Here is a 21942-nt window from a genome sequence, read left to right as displayed (position 1 = left end):
AGACACAGACTAAGAAGGAAAGAAAAGGTACACAGGAATAGAGAAAGATAAAAGCCCCAAGGCCAAAGATAGATGGGATAATTTAAGTTAAGAAAAGCTGGCAAGAAGCAAGCCAAGCTAAGGCCAAGCATTTATAATTAAGAATAAGATTCTGTGTGTGATTTATTTGGGAGCTGGTTGGTAGGCCCCTCAAAAGAGTGAAAACAACCAACATATTTTGGGCATATATCTACCTAGGTAGGGCCTGAGAAAGCTGGGGCAAAAAAGATACCACTCCTTAAGAGGCACTGCTGTTCAGCAGGGAGCATTGAATAGAAACAGCAAGCTAAGTAAAAAACAAAACAAAACAAAACACCCCACTTGCTTGTGGTTTCCTACAACTAGGAGGGTTGAATGCAGTTCCAGATCAAACAAACCTCTAATGGGGCCACAAGCTTTAGGTTTGGCTCCCATGAACCTAGAAGAGGGCAGAGCTAGACAAGAGGGTGGTGTGGAGGATCAGGTGTAGCTTAGCAATCTAAAGTTTGCTTGTGCAGTCAAAGTAATAACGTCTTTGAAGAGAGAAGAAAATAACGAAAAAGAATAAGCCACATAGAGATGGGGAATACACAGGGAGTCTGGAACCTGTATGTTATTGTGTTGATTTTGAATGTTTTGAATGTTGATAAGCAAACAACAATTGCTAAGAGACATGGGATTGAAATAAACCAGCCTATATACTTTAGGAATGCCTTAACTTTAAAACATCAAAAAATGTATTTGTCAAAGAGAAATAAAAAATGCTTTGGAGAAGAGGTTTTGCTTTCATTTCCATAGGAAACAAGAGGCTGTGGATTTGTGCCAGGTTAATATGGATCAGGTATGATCAAGGGAGACCTTCTGAAACTTGACAGGTGATATCTATCAGCAAAGGTTACTTCTGGCCTTTCCAGGACTTGGCCATTATCTCAAAATTTCCTCAGAGACCCTAAAGATACTTTGTCCACATAGAGCAGGAAGCAGTTTGGAGAACATGATGTCCACATTCCCAAGAGAGGTATGGGAGGCTTTTGGTTATTTAGTGGGTTATAGATGTTTGTTATAGTTAGAGGAATATAGGATAAAAAGACAACTATTAATCTCAGATATTGTGTATTGGCATGGATTTTGGTGTATTGATACAAATTTGAAGTTACTTTTGCTATACTGTATATATGTTTCTACTCTTGTTTGAAGTATTTTGCTTATGTAGCTCATTTTAAAAATGCAATATATAACTAAAAATGAGGTTAGTAGTTAATCTATAATAATGAAACTTGTAGTCACATTAGGTTTGTTCTCAAGGCTAAATAGATATATTTAGATAGATAAATGATTTTCAAACACTTCAAAGATCTACAGGATATGGCATTTACAATATTTTGTTAACCTAAAGGTTTTCATGACAGTGAGACACATCTGCTCCTGGAAGTACCAATTTACTTCAGAGATGATGGGCATTGAATGAAACTGATTTCATTGTGGCAAGGTTAGTCACTGGGCAAAGAAACTGCTTTTGCCTGGACTGCCTGACTGTATATTGTATAAGCTTTGCAGGACCCACAGTAAAGTAACCACTGAACTTTGCAAAAACAATACAGGATAGTCCTTCAAGGTTCCTGCTTCACAGAAGAAACTGCCAGATATTCTGCAGGACAAAGAGGAAACCGACTGATGAACTTTGCCTATACAAGGCAGGACAGTCCTTCAAATTTCCTGATTGTCTGAAAAGTTTGCCAGATATTCTGGGCCCATAGGCTGATGCTAGATGCCCCAACATTACAGAGGAACTTTGGGTGACTGTCCAGGCAGTCAAATATCTCTGTCATTTCTAGAGTTTTTGGAAATTCTTTGCAATGCACTTTTTGCTTAAATAATATTATACCCTTCTGGGGCCTTTGATGCAGTTGAAGACTAGACAGTTATAGCTGCAGTTTTCTTTAGATATGATAGAAAGTAAATTAGGTATAAAAATTTGAATTTACTAAGATAGGATAGATTATGGAGTATTTTCTTTAAATTGATCAGATACAAATAAATTGGAATTCAGTACATTGTGAATGTAATCTCTACTTGATAATTGTTCTTATTGTATACAGTATTACTATGTCAAAGTTAAAACCTTTAATTTTTGTATAGAAGAAATGGGGGGAAACATTGGGGAATATTGTTTTAAAGTGTATTACTTTTGTTTATGTTGCATTTGTTTAACTCTGTGAAGCTGTGTTACTGTGCCTGTCTAAAACACCTGATGGTCTAATAAAAAGCTGTATGGCCAATGGTGAAGCAAGAGAAAGGATAGGCAAGGCTGACAGGCAGTGAGAATTAATAGAAGGAGAAATCTGGAAGGAGAAAAGAAGAAGGAAGGAGGGAAGAGGAAGACTTCAGGGGCCAGCCACCCAGCCACCCAGCTACACATCCAGACACAGACTAAGAAGGAAAGAAAAGGTACACAGGAATAGAGAAAGATAAAAGCCCCAAGGCCAAAGATAGATGGGATAATTTAAGTTAAGAAAAGCTGACAAGAAACAAGCCAAGCTAAGGCCAAGCATTCATAATTAAGAATAAGCCCCTGCATGTGACTTATTTGGGAGCTAGGTGGCAGGCCCCTCAAAAGAGTAAAAACAACCAACAACAGTAACATAGTCGAATTCTGTCTCAAAAACAAAAGGGAGATGTACTTCTCTCCAGGAATAAAGCTGTGATCCACACAGATTTCTTTTCATCATTTTGCACTGAAAATCTGTGAGTGGCCTTTTCACAACAGATTAAAATATGTCTTGGCCAGACCTGCTAATTAGGGAACAGGCAAGGTACTCCCTTCATCTTCAATGCCCATGATCCCTCCCTAGCCTGGTAAGCCTGCTCCAGTCTACTGGCCACAAGCAGCCCATTGTGGAGTAGACTGGTAAGACAGCCTCCTCTTCTCTATCCACCTCCTACCCTCCATTCTCCTCCCAAGTGGTCTAGCCCCCTGATCACCTACAGGTACCAGGTTTGGTAAGCTAAAAATACATAACAAAACTCACAACCAACAAACTAACTCTGGATACTCAAGACTTGTTGGAAAAATACACCCAATACAAAAAAGAATAAGAAGACAATGTGCCCCAACCAAGCACCAATGGTACAGTAATGATCCCAAAGGAGAACAAATTAGATGAGATAGAAAATATGGAATTCAATCTTCTACGCTCTTGGATAGGTAGGATCAACATAATAAAAATGTCAATCTTAACAAAATCAATCTACAGATTCAATGCAATCCCCATCAAAATCCCAACACAATTCTTCACAGACCTTGAAAGAACAATACTCAACTTCATAGGGAAAAAAAAAAAAACCCAGGATAGCCAAAACAATGCTGTACAATAAATGAACTTCTAAAGGCATCACCATCCCTGACTTCAAGCTCTACTAAAGCTATAGTAATAAAAATAGCATTGAAGACCCTGACACTAATCCACACACCTATGAACACCTGATTTTTTAAAAAGAAGCCAAAACTGTAAGTGGAAAAGAAAAAAGCATCTTCAACAAATGGTGCTGGCATAACTGGATGTCGAATATATCCATATATATCACACAATACTCAAGTCCAAGTGGATCAAAGACCTCAACATAAATCCAGTTACAATGAACCTGATAGAAAAGAAAGTGGGAAGTAGCCCTTAATGCGTTGGTACAGGAGACCATTTCCTAAATATAACACCAGTAGCACAGACATTGAGAGCAACAATCAATAAATGGGACCTCCCGAAACTAAAAAGCTTCTGTAAGGCAAAGGACACAGTAAATAAGACAAAACAACAGCCTACAGAATGGGAAAAGATTTTCATCAACCCCACATCTGACAGAGGGTGGGAATGCAAACTTGTACAGCCACTTTGGAAATGAGTATGGTGAATTCTCAGAAAATTGGGAATCAATCTACCTCAAGACCCAGTGATACCACTCTTGGGCATATACCCAAAGGATGCTCAATTATACCATAAGGACACTTGCTCAACTATGTTCATAGCAGCTTTATTCATAATAAACAGAACCTGGTAACAACCTAGATGCCCCTCAATTGAAGAATGGATGAAGAAAATGTGGTACATTTACACAATAGAGTATTACTTAGCTGTAAAAAAACAATGACCTCATGAAATTTGCAGGCAAATGGCTAAAACCAGAAAAAAATCATCCTGAGTGAAGTAACTCAGACTCAGAAAGACAAACATGGTATGTACTCACTCATAAATGGATACTAGATGTAAAACAAAGGAGAACCGGACTATAATCCATAGCTACAGAAAAGCTAGGTAACACAGAGTACTCTAAGAGGAATGCATGGATTGTCCAGGAAAGGGGAAATAGATGAAATCTCCTGGGTAAACTGGGGGTGGGGATGATAGAGGAGAGGGAATTGGGGATGAGAATATAAGGGAATGGAATGGTCAAACTGGCAGAGGGAGGGAGTGGGAAAGCAATGAAAGAGATATCTTAATAGAGGGAGTCATTATGAGGTTAAGGAAAAAGCCAACACTAGGGAAATTCCCAGGAATCCACAAGGATGACCCCAGCTTAGACTCCTAGCAATAGTGGAGAAGGTACAGGAACTGACATTCCCCTATAATCAGATTGGTGAATATCCTGTCATCATAGAGCCTTCATCCAATAACTGAGGGAAGCAGATACAGAGATCCACAGCCAAGCACCAGGCCAAGCACCGGGAGTCCAGCTGAAGAGAGGGAAGAGGGATTCTATGAGCAAGGGTGGTCAAGATCAGGATGGGTAAATCTACAGAAACAACTGAACCAAGCTCCTGGTAACTCAGAAACTCTAGACCAACAACTGTGGAGCCCGCATGGGACCAAACTAGCCCCTCTGCATGAGAGATAGTTGTGTAGCTTGGTCTGTTTGAGGGGTCCCTGGCAGTGGATCTATCTCTGGTGCATGAGCTGGCCTTTTGGAGCCCATTCCCTATGGTGGGATGCCTTGCTCAGCCTCGAAGCAGTGGGAGGAGCTTGGTCTCTCCTCAACTTAATGTACCAGGCTTTGTTGACTTCCCCTGGGAGGTCTTACCTTTTTGGAGAAGTGGCTGGGAGGTGGGTTGGGAGCAGATGGGGGAGGGGAGAGCTGGAGGACAAGTGGAAGATGGAACTGTGGTTGGTATGTGAAAATGAATAAAAATTTGTAAAAAAGAAAAGAAAACACGGGATTCAAAAGGACAGTTATAAACAAATTCAAAGAGTTCAAAGACTTTGAAGAGGACACAAACACCTCAATGAGCTGAGAGGACAGAGATAAACTGATAGAAAACTCAAAGTGAAATGAAGCTGGAAATGAGAAAAAATTCATGAAAAGTTCAATGGAAAGCCTTAGCAGCAAAATGGGCCACGGAAAACACAAAGTAGAAGAATAGGACCACAGCCTCAGAAAATATGAAAGGTAACACATGAATTGGACATCCAGGGTCTCTGAGACACTACAAAAAGATCTAACCATGAAATGTGAGCATAGAATAAGGAGAATAATTCCAGGTCTAGGGCAAAGAAATCATTTTTAATAAAGTTATGAAAGAAAAATTTCCAATCTTGAGATGCCCCTACAGGTACTAGAGGCCAACAGAATACCAAATAGATGGGACAAGAAAAGGGACCCATCACATATTACAGAAAAATCTCAAAATCAAGAAAGGGTATTGAAAGCTGCAAGAGAGAAGGACCAAGTAACATATAATGGCAGCCCATTAGTATAGCTACTGAAAACACTATAAAAAAAAACTTCTAAATTTACATTTAAATTAATTAATTAAGTGTATGTGTTGATTATCTGTGGGAGTCTGTTCTCTCCTTCTACTGTGTGGGTTCTGAGGAGCAAGGCCAGGTCATCGGAGACTTATTTGGTTGTAGCAACCTTTCTCAAATGTAGCCAGACTTTCCCTTCTGGGACCAACAGCTCCCCAATAATGACACAGAGTCTTAATATTAATTATGAAAGCTTGACCTTTAGCAGGGGCTCTTCCTCAACTAGCTCTTATAATTTAATTAACTGTTTTTATTAATCTGCCTGTTGCGATGTGCCTCGGTTACCTCTCCTCTGTACTCTATGTCTGACTTGCTCCAAATCTCGATGGCATAATCTGCACACCTAGATTCCTTCTCCTCTTCCTCTCTTTCCCCAGAAATTCCATTTATCCTCTCCTACATAGCTATTTACCACTCAGCTCTTTATTAAACCACTCAAAAGGCACCTTGGCAAAGATACATCTTCACAGTGTACAAAAAGATTATCCCACAACACTTGGTGAGCACCATCAGCCATGAGCCATCTTACAAGCTCTTGATAGAAATGTTCAAAGCTAGGAAATCTTGGGAAGAGATACTTGAAGCTCTGGAAAAATACAACTGCCAACCCAGGCTATTATATTCAGCAGCACTATTGTTATGAGCGAAAGGGGAGCAAAAACTTTCCATGATAAAAACAAACTAAAGGAATTTATGACCCTTAAGCCAGCCCAACAGAGGATACTTGAAGGAATACTTCAGACCAAAAAGAAGGATAAACATACTTAAGAGGCCACAGGGAAAAATAAACATTATCAGGGCAGTCAATCAAAGAGTATCTTTTAAAAAAAAATCACAAAATCATAAAAATGACAGCAATTAAAACACATCTTTCAATATTACTGAATATTAACGGGCTTAACTCCCCAATAAAAAAGACACAGATTAACCAACTGGAGTAGTAAATAGGATGCAGGGGTTGGAGACCTGGCTCAGCAGTTAAGAGCACTTGCTGTTTTTCTAGAGGACCAGAGTTAGGATCCCAGCACCCTTTTGGCAGCTCACAACCAGCTGTAACTCTGGCTCCAGGGGTCCAATGCCTCTGGTCTCAGAGGGCATCAGTGTTCACATGCATATATCCACATGTAAACACACAAACCTACACGTGATTTTAAAATAATATTTTTAATTAAAAAAGAAAGTTAAAAGGATCCATCTTTTCTTGCTCCAAGACATACACCTTACCATTAAGGATAGTTACTACCTTAGAATACAAGTAGGATATTCCTTGTATCCATATTTCCAAGATATTCTAAGCAAATGGAACTAGGAAACACATGGCCATAGCTATGCAATATCTGACAAAACAGAAGACAAAAATTCTCAATAAAATACTAGCAAAACAAATCCAAGTTCACATAAAAAAGATCATACATCATGAAAGAGAAGTTGGTTTCTTCCCAGGGATGCAGAATGGTTCGATACTCATAAATCAATAAACACAATTCACCACATAAAGAGACTCAAAGATAGAAATCACATGATCATCTTAATAAATTCAGAAAAAGCCTTCAACAACATCTAACATCCCTTCTGGATAAAAGTCATGGAGAAGTTAAAGATGGAAGGAGAATAATAAAGGCTATCTATTACAAACCTACAGCCAACATCATACTAAATGGAGAGAAACTCGAAGTATTCCCACTAAAATCAGGAACAAGTTTCCACTTTCTCTACTCTTATTCAATACAGTGCTTGAAGTTTGAGCTACAGCGATAAGATGAGAGAAGGAAATACATGGGTATAAACAGAAAAGAAGTCAAAATATCTATTTTTGTAGATGACATGATTCTTTACACAGGATACTTTAAAGACTCTACCCCAAAACTCCCTTAGAACTGATAAACACTTTCAGAATATAATGCAAAGTGGCAGTATATAAAATTAACATGCAAAAATTAGTAGCCTTACTATATACCAATGACAAATATACTGAGAGAGAAACAAATGAAACAATTCTACTCACTTTATCCACTAAAAAAAAAGAAAATACCTGGGAATAAACCTATCTTAAAAAAATGAAAGACCACTAAAATGAAAATTTTAAGACTCTGAAAGAAATTAAGGAAGATACTAGCAGATGGAAAGACCTCCCATGTTCATGGACTGGAAAAACCAGTACTCTAAAATGATGATCTTATAGAATTCTACCATATTGAATCTATAGATTCAATGCAAGTCCAATCAATACACCAAGAAAATTCTTCAAATATAGGAAAATACAATCTTAAACTGTATATGGAAACACAAAAGACTAAGGATAGTCAAAGTCACCCAGAGCAAAAAGAATACTGTAGAAGGTATCACTACACCCGATTTCAAGTTATATTACAGAGCCATAATAATTTTAAAAAGCATGGTACTGGCACAAAAACAAACAAATAAAAGTACTCTATCATTAGAATAGAGACCCAGATGCAACTACAGCTTCCTGATTTTTGACAAACAAGTAAAAAGGGTACACTGGAAAAGAGATAACATTTTCAGTAAATGGTGTTAGACAACCTAAGTGTCAACATGAAGAAGAATGAAACTAGATCCTCACATTTCACCCTGCCCAAAATTCAACTCCAAATGGATCAGAGACTTCAATATAAGACTTGATACCTTAAAACTGCTAGAGGGGGTATGCTTCCACATACAGATATAAATAAGAACTTTTTGGATAGGGCCCTGGTAGCATGAGAAATAATACCAACAAGTGACAAATGGGAATTTTGTGAAACTTAAAAACTTCTGTATAGCAAAATAAACTGCTAATTCAGTGAAGATGCAGGTCCAAAGAATGGGAAAAATATTTTCCAGCTATATGTAATAGGCCCCCTGATCTTAGCATAACTAACTCCATGATGGAGGTACCATTCAGCATAAAGCTCAGCACATAGATAGCACCCCCCCAGCCAAAAAGAGGACAAAGACCTAATTCATTGAAGTCCATAGTTCTGGGAATGTTTCTAAATGTACTGACCTTGCTTTTTTGCTCCTGTAGTTCCACTTCTAGCTACCTGTTCTTTTTAACAGAAGTATGTCACCCAGGATACGGTTTTATGCTCAGAAGCTCACCCTGAGAAAGGCTTGGGGCTTCAGTGAGATCCTGAACACTCAGTGTAGTCACCAGCCAGCTAATAAAGACTTTCCATTGGCTTAAACCCATGTCTGAGCAGTCTTCTCTGGTGCATACCCCACATCTCTGGAGGTTCCACCAAGATTCTAGAGACCAGACCTTGGGACACTGGGGGTCTCAGGACCCCTTGGAACAGGAAAGAGTGTGGTGTTCAAGGGGCTTCTAGGAGGTTCACAACCTGAGATGTTCCAGGTCCCTGAGATGTTCCAGGTCCCCACGATTCCCTTTGATCGACCACTACCTAACACTTTTGAGGATTCTTATAGCTCCCCCTCAAAAGGAAACAAATTAAAAAGTTTCCTGATCTGTCACCTCTGGAGATAATGTGAGGGCTAAAGTTATATTTTAAGTCTACATTATTATGCTTTAAGAGATCTATAAAACAATACCTCCAACCTGTAAGCCCCAGTTGCCCGAGACCAGATAATGTCCTGGAATGCTAGGGGCTGTTGTTCATATAAGATAACAAGCCATGTGTTTTTGCTTCTATAAACAAGCTTGGTTGCCCCAGCTGCACAGGATGTGTGCTTGATCATGCATAGGCAGGAGGTACATAGACAGGAAGTACATCAGGATGCGTGTGTGCCTCCTATTGGATGGGGGTGGGAAGTGTGTAGCCCTTGGGTTTTGCCTTTATAAGCTTTTGACTAATGTTATTCTCTGGGAGTCCTGGGTATAGACCAGGCCGGTGTCCATCATCCTGGCTATTATTTAATAAAGCTTGTTTCAAATTTGTCTCAAAATTTGTGGTAGTGATCTTATTCTCACCCCGTGGAATTAACAGTAAATCTGGTTAAGGCACCTCCTGTTAGGACACATAGGAGAGGTTGAACACAGCCATTGCATATCCAGAATCTGTGGGAAATGTCACCAAATTCCCCTGTATGTTTCAAATGTGTGGTGGCCGTGTGTGTGTGTGTGTGTGTGTGTGTGTGTGTGTGTGTGTGTGTGTGTGTGTGTTCCTGTCAGTTCTGTTTCAGTGTATTGATCAGTGGTTTTCTCTGGTGTGAGACACCTCCCCTCCAAGGTGTTGTCTATGCCCCCTCCTATTGGGAACCCAAATCCTTTTGACTTTGCCAGGTTGCCCAGAGAAACTCTCAAGCAAAACAAAACAAAAACTCCACCTGTCCCATTCCCAGAGCTCTTCCTTGTTTCCAGGTAGGTCCCTGTGTAGGGGATGGAGAAGCTGGGCCTCTCATCCAGGCTCCCTGACATCTAAGCAGAATGCACACAGGGGTGGTGAGGCAGTTCCCCAGGTGTGTATTCCCTGTGCTCCTCGCCTGCTCAAACTGCCCTAGGGAAGGGAAAAGGGGAAGTTCCATTTCTTTCCCTTCCATGATTTACGTCTTTTCGGTCAATGATCCATATAATTGGAAGACCTAAAACCTACCTTCCTCTGAAAAAAAGTAGAAAAACCGGCCCCAGACTGGATGGGGGACTGCTGCTGGACAATGCCACCTGGAAAGAATGGATTTTCTCTTCTGTCCAAGCCTGACCAAAGAGACTTTAAACAATGTTTGCTAGGTCCCCTTTAGAAGCATTAAAGACAATTGCTGAAAAGATTTCCTTTGTCATCCAGTTGGCCCCAGATATTAGGAAAAGTTACAAAAGTTTAAAAAAATTAAAGACATAAATAGGTCGCAGATGCTGGGGGTGGCTCAAAAGGCGATTACCAACAGAGAACTGAGAGGGGCAAAGCCTTTTCCATAAACTGAAAGCCACCATCACCTTCTCTGACCGTGAGATACAGTCGGACTCTCTCTCAGATTAACAACGAATACTCATGGCAGTATGGGCAGAAACCAAACCCCCAGGACGGGCCCAGCACCAAGTTCCTATACCAGTTCAACTAACCAGGTCGACTAGCTCCATCCAGATTAAACAACTCCCAGTGAGCCTGAAAACAAGGGGAAATTGCAGTCCGTGTTGCCTGGCCTGGAGAGACAGCGTCTTCTGTGCACCATCCTGGCGCTCTGTCAGTCACTGTGGAATACACCTCTCGGGCCTGTGAAGAAACCTGAGACCTCTGATTCTCATGGTTCTGATTCTTCCAGAGAAACAGCTGTACACTGTCTTGGACCGGAAAGATGCATTTGAGCTGAGCCAATGTTGCTTTGAAAGGGACCCAGAGAGAGGACCCAGAGAGAGGCTACAGCAGGCAACTGATCTGAACCATGTTGCCCCAAGGATTTAAAAATTCTCCAATCCTTTTTTGATGAGATGCTAAATGCTGAACTCCTGCCCTTCCGTCAGAGGTTTCTCGGGAAAGTAAATTATAAAAGAGCCCCTGAGGGGCTGCTTCAAGAGTTCCAGTCTATAGATTGGGCTATAGATTGTTGGCTAAGAAAGTCCAACTGTTGTACATCAGGGCCACCTATTTGGGCTACTAGCTGAAGGGAGACAAAAGGAGCCGGTCTCAGAGTAGGACTGCTGCACTCCTTCAGATCCTGACTCCAAAGAGACAGGTTCAAGAGTTCCCAGGTGTGTGTATTGCTGCCTCTGGATACCAGAGTTTGCAGAAATAGCAAGGTCTCTATACACCAGCACAAAGGGGGCTACTGAGCCCCTTAATCTGGACTGAGACTAAACAGAAGACATTCGAGGCTTTGCTTTGATTTGGGCCCACTGAACCCCATAAAAGGAGGGATTTATCCCCTATGAGAATCATGTTTAAAAGACCTCCCCCATACTGGGACACCAATTCAACCACAAAACCTTCGACCCACACCTGTCCTGCCTACAAGATGTACTGGGGGCAATGGTGGCTCAGAGCTTGTGAGAGCGGCCAACAAATGACTGGTCTAACTTGAGGCCTGTGCCATGAGAGGGGGCCCATGCCTGTCACTGCCTGGATGGCCAGGAACTGGAAGCTGAATGGTTCAAAGACATAGGATAGAACCAAATAAGACTAAGCAAAAAAAGTCAATGAAATGATTCCTAATGATATTTGTGGTGATATTGTGTTCCCCAAAATATTGTGTACCCTACTAAACTTATCTGGAGTCAGAGAACAGAACAGCCACTAGATATAGAAGCCAGAAAATGGTGGCACACACGCACTTTAATCCTATCACTTTAATCCATCACTGGATGGATCTCTGTGAGTTTAAAGCCACACTGGAAACAGCCAGGCATGGTGACTCATGCCTTTAATCCCAGGAAATGAGCCTTTAATTCCAGGAAGTGGTGGCAGAAAGCAGAAAGGTATATAAGGCGTGAGGACCAGGAACTAGAACTGGTTAAGCTTTTAGGCTTCTGAGCAACAGTTCAGCTGAGATCCATTCTGGATGAGGATTCAAAGGCTTCCAGTCTGAGGAAACAGGATCAGCTGAAGAATTGGCAAGGTGAGGTGGCTGTGGCTTGTTCTGCTTCTCTGATCTTCCATCATTCACCCCAATACCTGGCTCCAGGTTTGATTTTATTACTAAGACCTTTTAAGATTCATGCTACAAATATTCTGCTATACTCATAGATTGGTGCCTAGCCCAATCACCATCAGAAAGTCTTTTTCTGGAAGATGATGGGAGAAGATGCAGAGACCCACAGCCAAACGTTAGGTAGAGCTGGGGGAACTCTATGGAAGAGAGGGAGGAAGGATTGTAGGAGCCAGGGGTGTTGAGGCCATCAGGAGAACATGGCTCACAGAATGAACTAATCAGGGCTCACAGGGGCTCACAGAGCCTGAAGCAGCAAGCATGGAGGCTTCAGCAAGCATGGGTTTGTGATAGGTCTTCTGTGTATATGCTGTGGTTTTAGATTGGAGTTTTTGTGGGACTCCTAACCATGGGAATGGAGGTGCCTCTGACTCTTTTGTCTGCTCTTGGGACCCTTTTCCTCCTGCTGGGTTGCCTCATCCAGCATTGATATAAGGGTTTGTGCCTAGTCTTATTGCCTCCTGTTATGCCATGTTCAGTTGATATCACTGGGAGGTCTGCTCTTTCCAGAAGGGAAATGGAGGAGCAGCACATCTGGGGGAGAGGGTAGGTGTGAGAAGAGGGCCTGGTAGGGGTAAAGGGAGGGAAGGATTCAGTCAGGATGCATTGTGTGAGAAAAGAAAAAATAAAAAGAAAACAGAAAAACAAAACAAACAAAAATACCTCCCCCACAGTTTCCCAGGCTCAGAGACCAGCAGTTGGTAGAACTCTCTAGCCACTCCTTTCCCAGGTCATTACAGACGCTCTAGTCTTCCATAAAGCCCATTCATCAGACGATGCGAGAGACCCAACTGACCTTCAAGTCCACCACAGTTTCCCCTTGTTTGAGTCCAGTGATACTGTCTGGGTCAAGCAGGTAGCCAAAGGGGTGCTGGGACCAACTTGTAGAGGACCCTAGAAGGTGACTCTCTCCGTGCCTACAGCTTTGAAAGCAACTGGAATGACACCATGGATCCACTACACCCAAGAAAGTGGAAGAAAGTGGAAGCCACAGATGAGGACGCCAAGTGACCCACTAAGGTTTCATCAGGCCCCTGGTACTTCCACTCCCTGTCCCTCTATTTCCTCCTGAGTCTTATGTTTAGTCTAAATACAGGGTTCTGGTCCAACCTGCACCACCCTCAGGCTTTGACCTGGGAACTGAAGAAGACAGATACAAGGAATGTATTAGACCAGTAACCCATATTCATCTTGGCCTTTGCTCACTGATGCTCAATTTAAACGTCTGGTTGTATTGGGGAAAGGAAAGATATGAGAATGTATCCTCTCAGATAGAAATACAGAGTTCACAATTCTATGCATGTCCTGTGGCTGGGCCTCTTAGTTGCCAAGAACAAGGGAGTTTTCATTGTAAAAATTGGTGTATTGAAACTGAGGTTTTCCTGAAAAAAAAAAAAAAAGAAATCCTTAAAAAGTATCTGGCCTTTGGGAAACAGGAAGAACCTAGGCATCCAACTCTACCCATGTCAAGGTCTGATCAAATCTCCCCTAAAAGTACTTGACACATCCAGAGCCAAAGTCTCACCTCCCACTGTCCAAGAACCTGAGGGACGCCCCATCCCTACTCTTGACATGGTCCACTGCTCAGTTAATTATTTCCAGCTGGAAATTAGCCAGGATTGCTGGTTATACTTAGACCTCCATCCCCTTTACTACATAGGGATAGGAACTCACCAGCCTGTCAGCCCTTTACACTGTGTGAAGATGTGTCACTGTGATTGGTTTAATAAAGAGCTGACTGGCCAATAGCTAGGCAGGAAGTATAGGCGGGACTTCTGGATAGAGAGTGCTCTGGGAAGAAGAAAGGTGGAGTCGCCAGTCAGACATTGAGGAAGCGGGATGTGTTAGAATTCTGCCCTTACTCCAGCTGCATGACTGCACATGTGCAGTTCAGGAGTTAAGCAAGGGGTCTTGCGTCTTGCATCATCATTGTGCACCGGTGATCGCGTACGTGTGGCAAGGTCCCACAATCTGTGCCTTAAATAGCCGAGATGCAGACCCCACCCTCTCTCTCTCTGCTCTGCTCTGCTCTCTCCCCCCACCCCACCACACCATCTTTCTCTCTCTTTCCTCCCCAGGCCTGGTCCTTTTGTCCCTCCTCCCCCTTCCTCCTAATAAAGCTCTCCACTACTAAGCAACCAGGTTCCGTCGTGACCGTGAGCTTTCCTCCCATAACCAGCACCACTTATCATTCATTTCAGGATACGCAATATAGAGTAAGGTAACTGAGCCACATAAAACAATGTAGATTTTAAAATATGGGTTAATTTAAGTTATAAGGGCTAAGCTAAGGCCAAGCTTTCATAATAAGTAAAAAAAAACTCTGTGTCATTATGGTGATATTTTATTTGTACTGAAATGTAATTTTAATTTTATGTTAATAAAGTTGCCCTGGGGTCAGAGCTATTAGAGCCATAGCAAGAGCTTGGTGGTTAGAAGAGCTAGGTAGATTTCTGTGTGTTCAGGGATACAGCCAGTATTGGAGACATACGCCTTTAAGACCTGGAGGGCGGTACTTACAGGCAGTGATGAGGCAGTCATGTGGTTGGGTTTACAACCAATGAGAAGGCAGAACAGAAAGTCTATTTAAACACAGACAAACAGGAAGTAGCTCTCTCGGGGAAGTTAGGAGCACTGCAGGAGGTAAGATTTTATCTCTGAGCTCTGACCTCTCGGCTTTCTTTTACATTGGCTCTGTGTTTCTTATTTTAATAAGACGATTGGTTACATCTACATGTCATTTTTTTTGTGAACTGGCAGCCCAAAGAAAAATCTGTCTACTTATGGCATCCAACATCCAGCCATGTATATCCACATCAGGCCTGAGAAAGCTAAAGTTCAAAACATGGAGCCAAACACAGCTTCCTGGCACAGCTCCCTGGTAACTAAGGTCTCTTAGGTAGGTTCACTGTACAGACACTGCCTGCAGGCTGGAGCCAGCCTCCGGCACAATGTACCAGTACCATGTGCTAAGCTGAGCCACACTGGTGGCTGACATAGTAATTTAAGATTTTTCTCACATCATCAGAGAACACTAAGCCATGCAGCAATACATAGATGCATAGAAATGGGTTAATTTAAATGTAAGAGCTAGTTAGTAACAAGCCTGACCTATTGGCTAAGCATTTACAATTAATATAAGCCTCTGAGTGGTAATTTGGAAGTGGCTCCTGGGACAGGAAACCTTTGTCTACATCAGTGGGTTATTTTTTTAAAGACATGAAGTTAGAGGGGGATATTGATGGGGATCCTAGAGGAGTAAGGGAATGGACAGTGGGCAGATAGGATGTTGTATATATGTATGAAAGTCTCAAAGAACTTTTCTAAAAGGCACATCTCATATGAATCAAGCAAGGCTATACATGAATGCAATCTCCATATTAAAGAGGCAGAGGCAGGGAATTCCAAATTTAAAGTTAGCCTAAGCTACATACCAAGACTAGTATTAAAAAAAAACAACAATTGTATATAGGAGGGCTACTGATTTTTTTGAGTTGATCTTGTATCCTACTATGTTGCTGAAGGTGTTTATAAGCTGTATCAGTTCCTTGGTTGAATTTTTGGGGTCACTCGTGTACACTATCATGTCATCTGCAAATAGGGAAAGCTTGACTTCTTTCTTTCCAATTTGTATCCCCTTAATCTCCTTATGTTGTCTTATTGCTCTGGCTAGAACTTCAAGTACTATATTGAATAAGTATGGGGAGAGTGGACAGCCTTGCCTCGTTTCTGATTTTAGTGGAATCGCTTTGAGTTTCTCTCCATTTAATTTGATGTTGGCTGTTGGCTTGCTATAAATTGCCTTTATTATGTTTAAGTATGTTCCCTGTATTCCTGATCGCTCCAAGACCTTTATCATGAAGGGGTGTTGGATTTTGTCAAATGCCTTTTCTGCATCTAGTGAGATGATCATGTTTTTTTTTTTCTTTGAGTTTGTTTATATGGTGTATTACATTGATGGACTTTCATATGTTGAACCACTGCATCCCTGGGATGAAGCCTACTTGATCATGGTGGATAATTGTTTTGATGTGTTCTTGGAGTCTGTTTGCCAGTATTTTATTGAGTATTTTTGCATCAGTGTTCATGAGGGAGATCAGTTTGTAGTTCTCTTTCTTTGTTGCATCTTTGTTTGGTTTAGGAATCAGGGTAATTGTAGCCTCATAGAAGGAGTTTGGTAATGTTCCTTCTGACCTACTCTGGGGATAGGATGGCCCAACACCCTAACTGTCATGCTAGCAATCTCATCCAATGACTGAGGGAAGCAGATGCAAAGATCCACGGCCAGGCCCCAGGTAGAGCTCCAGGAGTCCAATTGGCGAGAAAGAGGAGGGTTTGTATGAGCGAGAATTGTTGAGACCAAGCTTGGAAAAAGCACAGGGACAAATAGCCAAACTAGTGGAAACACATGAACTATGAACCAATAGCTGAGGAGCCCCCAACTGGATCAGGCCCTCTGGATAAATGAGACAGTTGATTAGCTTGAACTGTTTGGGAGGCACCCAGGCAGTGGGACCAGGACCTGTCCTTAGTGCATGAGCTGGCTGTTTGGAACCTGGGGCTTATGCAGGGATACTCTGCTCAGCCTGGGAGGAGGGGACTGGACCTGCCTGGACTGAACTTAGGTTGAGCTGAATCCCCAGTAGAGTCTTTGCCCTGGAGGAGATGGGAATGGGGCGTGGGCTAAGGGGAACATGGAGGGGGGGGGAAGGACAGGGGAATCTGAGGCTGATATGTAAAATTAAATCAAATTATAAAATAAAGTAAAAAAAAAAAAAAAGCTGTGTGGTGGTGGCACACACCTTTAACCCCAGCACTCAAGAGGCAGAGCCAGGTGGATCTCTGTGAGTTTGAGGCCAGCCTGGGCTACAGAGTGAGTTCCAGGAAAAGCTACAAAGCTACACAGAGAAACCCTGACTCAAAAAACCAAAAAAAAAAAAAAATGAGGACTAATAAATAGTCTAGCTCAGTATTAGAGCTTGTTTTAGTTAACTTTAAATTGCTATGATAAGACACAATGAAGGCAACTTAGAGTAGGGTTTATTGGGGGGTTCACAGCTTCAGAGGGTGAGTCTGTGACCATAATGAGAGGGAGCATGGCAGGCAGGCAGGCAGGTGTGGCACTGGAGCAGCAGCTGACAGCTTACATCTGATCCACAAGAATCAGGTGGAGAGAGCTAACTGGGAAATGGTTTGAGCTTTTTAAACCTGAAACCCCACACACAGTGACACACCTCCTTCCAACAAAGCCACACCTCCTAGGCTTTCCCAAACAGTTCCACCAACTGGGGAGGAAGGATTGAAATATATGAGCTTATGGGACAATTTTCATTCAAACCACCATGGAGCCCTTGCCTATCACACTTGAGACCTTCAGTATTATCTTCAGCACAAGAAGAGGAGGAGGAGAAGGAAGAGGAGGAGGAAGAGGAGGAGAAGGTAGAGGAGGAGGAGGAGGAGGAGAAGGAAGAGAAGGAGAAAGAGGAGGAGGAAGAGGAAGCAAAAGGGAGTTCACCAAGGAGCAAAAGCAACTAGGCTCATTCTGATTCTTGAGAGAAAATTATACACGTGTGAAGAAAATGCTGAAGAGAAGGTCTCAAAAGCTGTGAACAGTTATGATTTCCTGGGTGGTAGAATCATGTTTGGTTTTGTTTGTGTACTTATAACTCACCCTAGATGTTTAAGTTTTCCATGGTTCCTCAAAAATTTCAACATTTATCAATGATGAATACAAACATAGTTTCCACTTATAAATTTTCTTCTCATTTGCTGAGAAATTTAACTAATTTGAATTAACAATTTTTTTACTGCTATTATAGTTCCTAAAGTAAAGAATTAATCGGCAAAACCAGGATGAGCTATTCCCGTACAGACCACTTGTGTGGAAATCCAACAGTACTCTCCCGGTCTATATTGTACTTTTCTGGCAGAGGCAGAAACCTCAAGGAAGCAACAAACTTTACTCCAAGACTGAATGAGGATGAGGAAACACATGGGGTAGTGTAGTTTTCAGCTTCTTAAAATGGGGGTTTGCAATTCTACGTGGAGTCACATAACTGAATGCAGAGCCATGAGAATGTTGGCGACATTAAAAGGTTCCTGAACCTGCAACAACCAAACTTGAATTCAAAATCAAACAGGTAACATGACTGGACGTGCCTGCTAGTGTTGCAGCGACTTCCCCGGCCCCTTGATTCCAAGTGCACAGTGTGTGAGTTTTTTACTACACATAATGCCATACCACCCAGCGCCAATGAAGGCCGTTGGGATTACTGTGGGTTAGATTTGGGTGACTGTGTGCTATGAATTGCAGTTTATGTGCCAAGCTTTCTGTTCCTAAACAAACAAAATGGTTTAATTATGGAAATCATGGGGGTCTGATGAGGTCCAAAGTGAATGTGTGCCATTGGCATAGGCCTAGACATGTCAAGGCACAAATGCCTCAGATCTATGGGGATGGAAGGCCTTCCCCTGGTCTGGCTGAGAGGGATGGCAAAGCCCTCCTGGGTTCCAAGTACAGGTGTTGAGGAAAGTTTGATCTTTAGTTGAAACCAGTGTGTGCAGAAATTACCAACCCCTGCTTCCTCCTTCCTGATGACTGCATCCCAGGACTGCTTGCCTACACAGACCCCCCTCCCTATCAAGATTAGCTCACCTGCCTTCACCAAAGGCCTTATACATAAAAAAGCTGCTGAGTCCCCAGACTGCTTGCACATCTCCATCACGGCCCACGGCCCACGGCCCACCCGATCCCAGCCTTCCTGTATGTGTGCCTGTCATTTCTTCATTCCCTGTCACTTAGGTTAATCACTAAGCCACGCAGGTCACAGCAAATGGCACCCTAACAAGGATCCTGGCTCTGGGGGCTTGACATTTGGCCAGATGAGGGAAATCTCTTAGGAGAAATGCAGATGCATGCAAATAAAGTTTAGGGGAGCTCATTTTTATGCACTGGGAGCCAAACATGGGACAGCAGAGTCGAGAGACGGGCAATTATATCTTTAGATTTTGAAGGAGGTTTTGGGGAACCAAGGAAATAAAAATGTTATGGTTACATCAGTTCTTAGACTATGTTCAGGAGAAGTGCCCTTGGCTTCCAGAAAGGACAGGAAATTTGGCTATTTGAAAAAACGAGGAGAAAAGTTAAAGGATGGATACACAGCTAAAGGACCTGAATATATTCTCGTTTTAAATTTGGTTGATAGAGTCTTATATGGGATTCCATAGATCCTGGCTGTTTCCTCACTAAAGGACAAACTCTATCAAAGAGGGTCCCAGAGGTTGTCTGGTTTTGTGGGCTTTGCCCCTCGGGTTACAAAGGACTGACTCCTTGTCCCCCAGAGACAGCCATACATAGTTACAAGGGGACCACAGCTGAGGCTCCAACAGCACCCCTGGAATCTGGAGAAACATGCAAATTTGATTCACATGTCATGCTGGCCCTGACCTGCCTGATGCTTTGGTCAGTGATGCTGAGAAACATGTCCATGAGGACAAAGACACCCAATCTGGGGCAAAAAATTATACCTTGAGCCATGAGACTTATAGGGAAATAAACTCACTCCTTTACCACAAACCTTGTTTAGCGAGAGAGATTTGGGGGAAGACACTAATGATTTTAACCGCTTTCCCATATTTGAGTGACTTGATCCACAGAATCCCAACTAAATGGTATGCTATTATGAGACTGCACCTTCACATTTTTTAAAAGAGATCAAACAAGCCTGTACAGCCTACGAACCTACAGCTCCATACATTCAAGGGCTTATTCAGAGGATCCCCGGCGACAATGACTGCCTCCTTCTGACTGACTACCCTTGGAAAAGTCTTGCCTCAACCCAGGGGTTTGCCTGTTATTCAAAAATGGGTTTACAGAACCCTGTCAGGGCCAGGTGCCATGTGCTCCAGCCATTGCCATAACCCCCGATACGCTCCTGAGGGTTATGGGACCTTAACAGGGAGCTGAAAACCAATTACACTATCCTTTTCAAGCTTACCAACAAATTAATATTGCTGCCTTAAGGGCACTGAGAGAACTGTCCTCCAAAGGGTCAAAAACCTGGCCACTAACAGTTTTGCCAGGGCCAGCAAAACGGTGCCCAGACTTTGTGACCGGGCTCTTACAGGCAGCCCTGAGGAGAGGTGCTGCAGGGGCCAGGAAGGCCTTACTGGTTTCCCAGTTCGTCCAGCCTTTGAGCAGAATGGCTGGAACAACCCAGGCCAGAGGTCAAGGAGTTTGTTTTCATCCCTTCTCAGCCAGGTTCCAGAGACTAGGTGGGTGGAGCTGCTGCAAGGACTGGAGGTGGAGCTGCATTGGGAGCATTTGACAAATACCAAAGGGAGCCTCCCAAACAGTGCAAGCTAATCAACTGTCTCACTTATCCAGAGGGCCTGGTCCAGTTCCATCGGGGCTCCTCAGCTATTGGTTCACAGTTCATGTGTTTCCACTGGTTTGGCTATGTCTCTGTGCTTTTTCCAATCATGGTCTCAATATCTCTTGCTCACATAATTCATTCTCTCTCTCTCTCTCTCTCTCTCTCTCTCTCTCTCTCTCTCTCTCTCTCTCTCTCTCTCTCTCTCTTCATGGATTGGACTCCTGGAGCTCCACCCGGGGCTTGGCCCCCAGGCAGTGGGACTGGGACCTGTCCTTGGTGCATGAGCTGGCTTTTTGGAACCTAGGGCCTATGCTGAGACACTTTGCTCAGCCTTGGTGCAGGGAGGAAGGGACTGGACCTGCTTCAACTGAATCTACCAGGCTGGGCTGACTCCCCAGGGGAGACCTTGTCTTGGAGGAGGTGGGAATGCGGGGGGGGGGGGGGGGGGGGGGGGGGGGGGGGATCGGGGGAGGAAGCTGGGGGGGGGGAGGACAGGGGAATCCGTGGCTGATATGTAAAATGACTAGAAAATCTCTTATAGAAAATTAAAAAAAGAAAGAAAGAAAAAGAAATGCCAAAGGGAAAGATACAGGAAGCAGATAAAGTCCTGAGCAAATGTGTTGTTGACAGGAGCACAGCCAAGTTGGAGATGCCAGTGCCTCAGACCCATGAGAACAGCCAGGCCCTCCTCTGGTCCAAGTGCAGATGTTGAGAAATATTTGACCTCTAGCTAAGATCAGTGTGTGTATAAAGTAGCAGCTGCATCCTGAGACTGCTTCCCTACAGAGACCCTCTATCAGCTAACACACCTAATAAATGTGCTGAGGTTCCAAGATGCTCTCAATGCGTCTCCACGACAGCGCTGGACCATCTCACCCCAGCTTCTCTATACATAGAGTCTATCCCTTCTTCAGCCCCCATTGCCCCAGTTAGGTCAATCCCTAAACTGTGCAGGTCACAGAAATAAACAAAGACTTCAATTATTTTCTTATTAACATTCCTCAGTATTATCAGATCTTTGAATTGTATTATGTTAGGATGTTTGATTATTGATTAACGTACTATTATTGCTGTTTGAATTGCTGACTTGAGTTTCATTTTAAAAGATCAGTAAATGAGTTTTCACTTGGGATTAGGGCAGAACTTCCAACATTTCT

At 42.8% G+C, this 21942-nt stretch overlaps 1 protein-coding gene across 1 annotated transcript in view; it reads right to left on the bottom strand.

Moving 5' to 3' along the window:
* Positions 1-21942, bottom strand: part of Cfap53 (cilia and flagella associated protein 53) — a 53413-nt gene that overhangs the window by 14026 nt on the left and 17445 nt on the right. The window lies entirely within an intron of this gene.

This window comes from Peromyscus maniculatus, chromosome 19 (assembly GCF_049852395.1).
Source record: "Peromyscus maniculatus bairdii isolate BWxNUB_F1_BW_parent chromosome 19, HU_Pman_BW_mat_3.1, whole genome shotgun sequence".
Taxonomy (NCBI): domain Eukaryota; kingdom Metazoa; phylum Chordata; class Mammalia; order Rodentia; family Cricetidae; genus Peromyscus; species Peromyscus maniculatus.
This window is presented reverse-complemented; position numbering and strand designations above follow the sequence as displayed.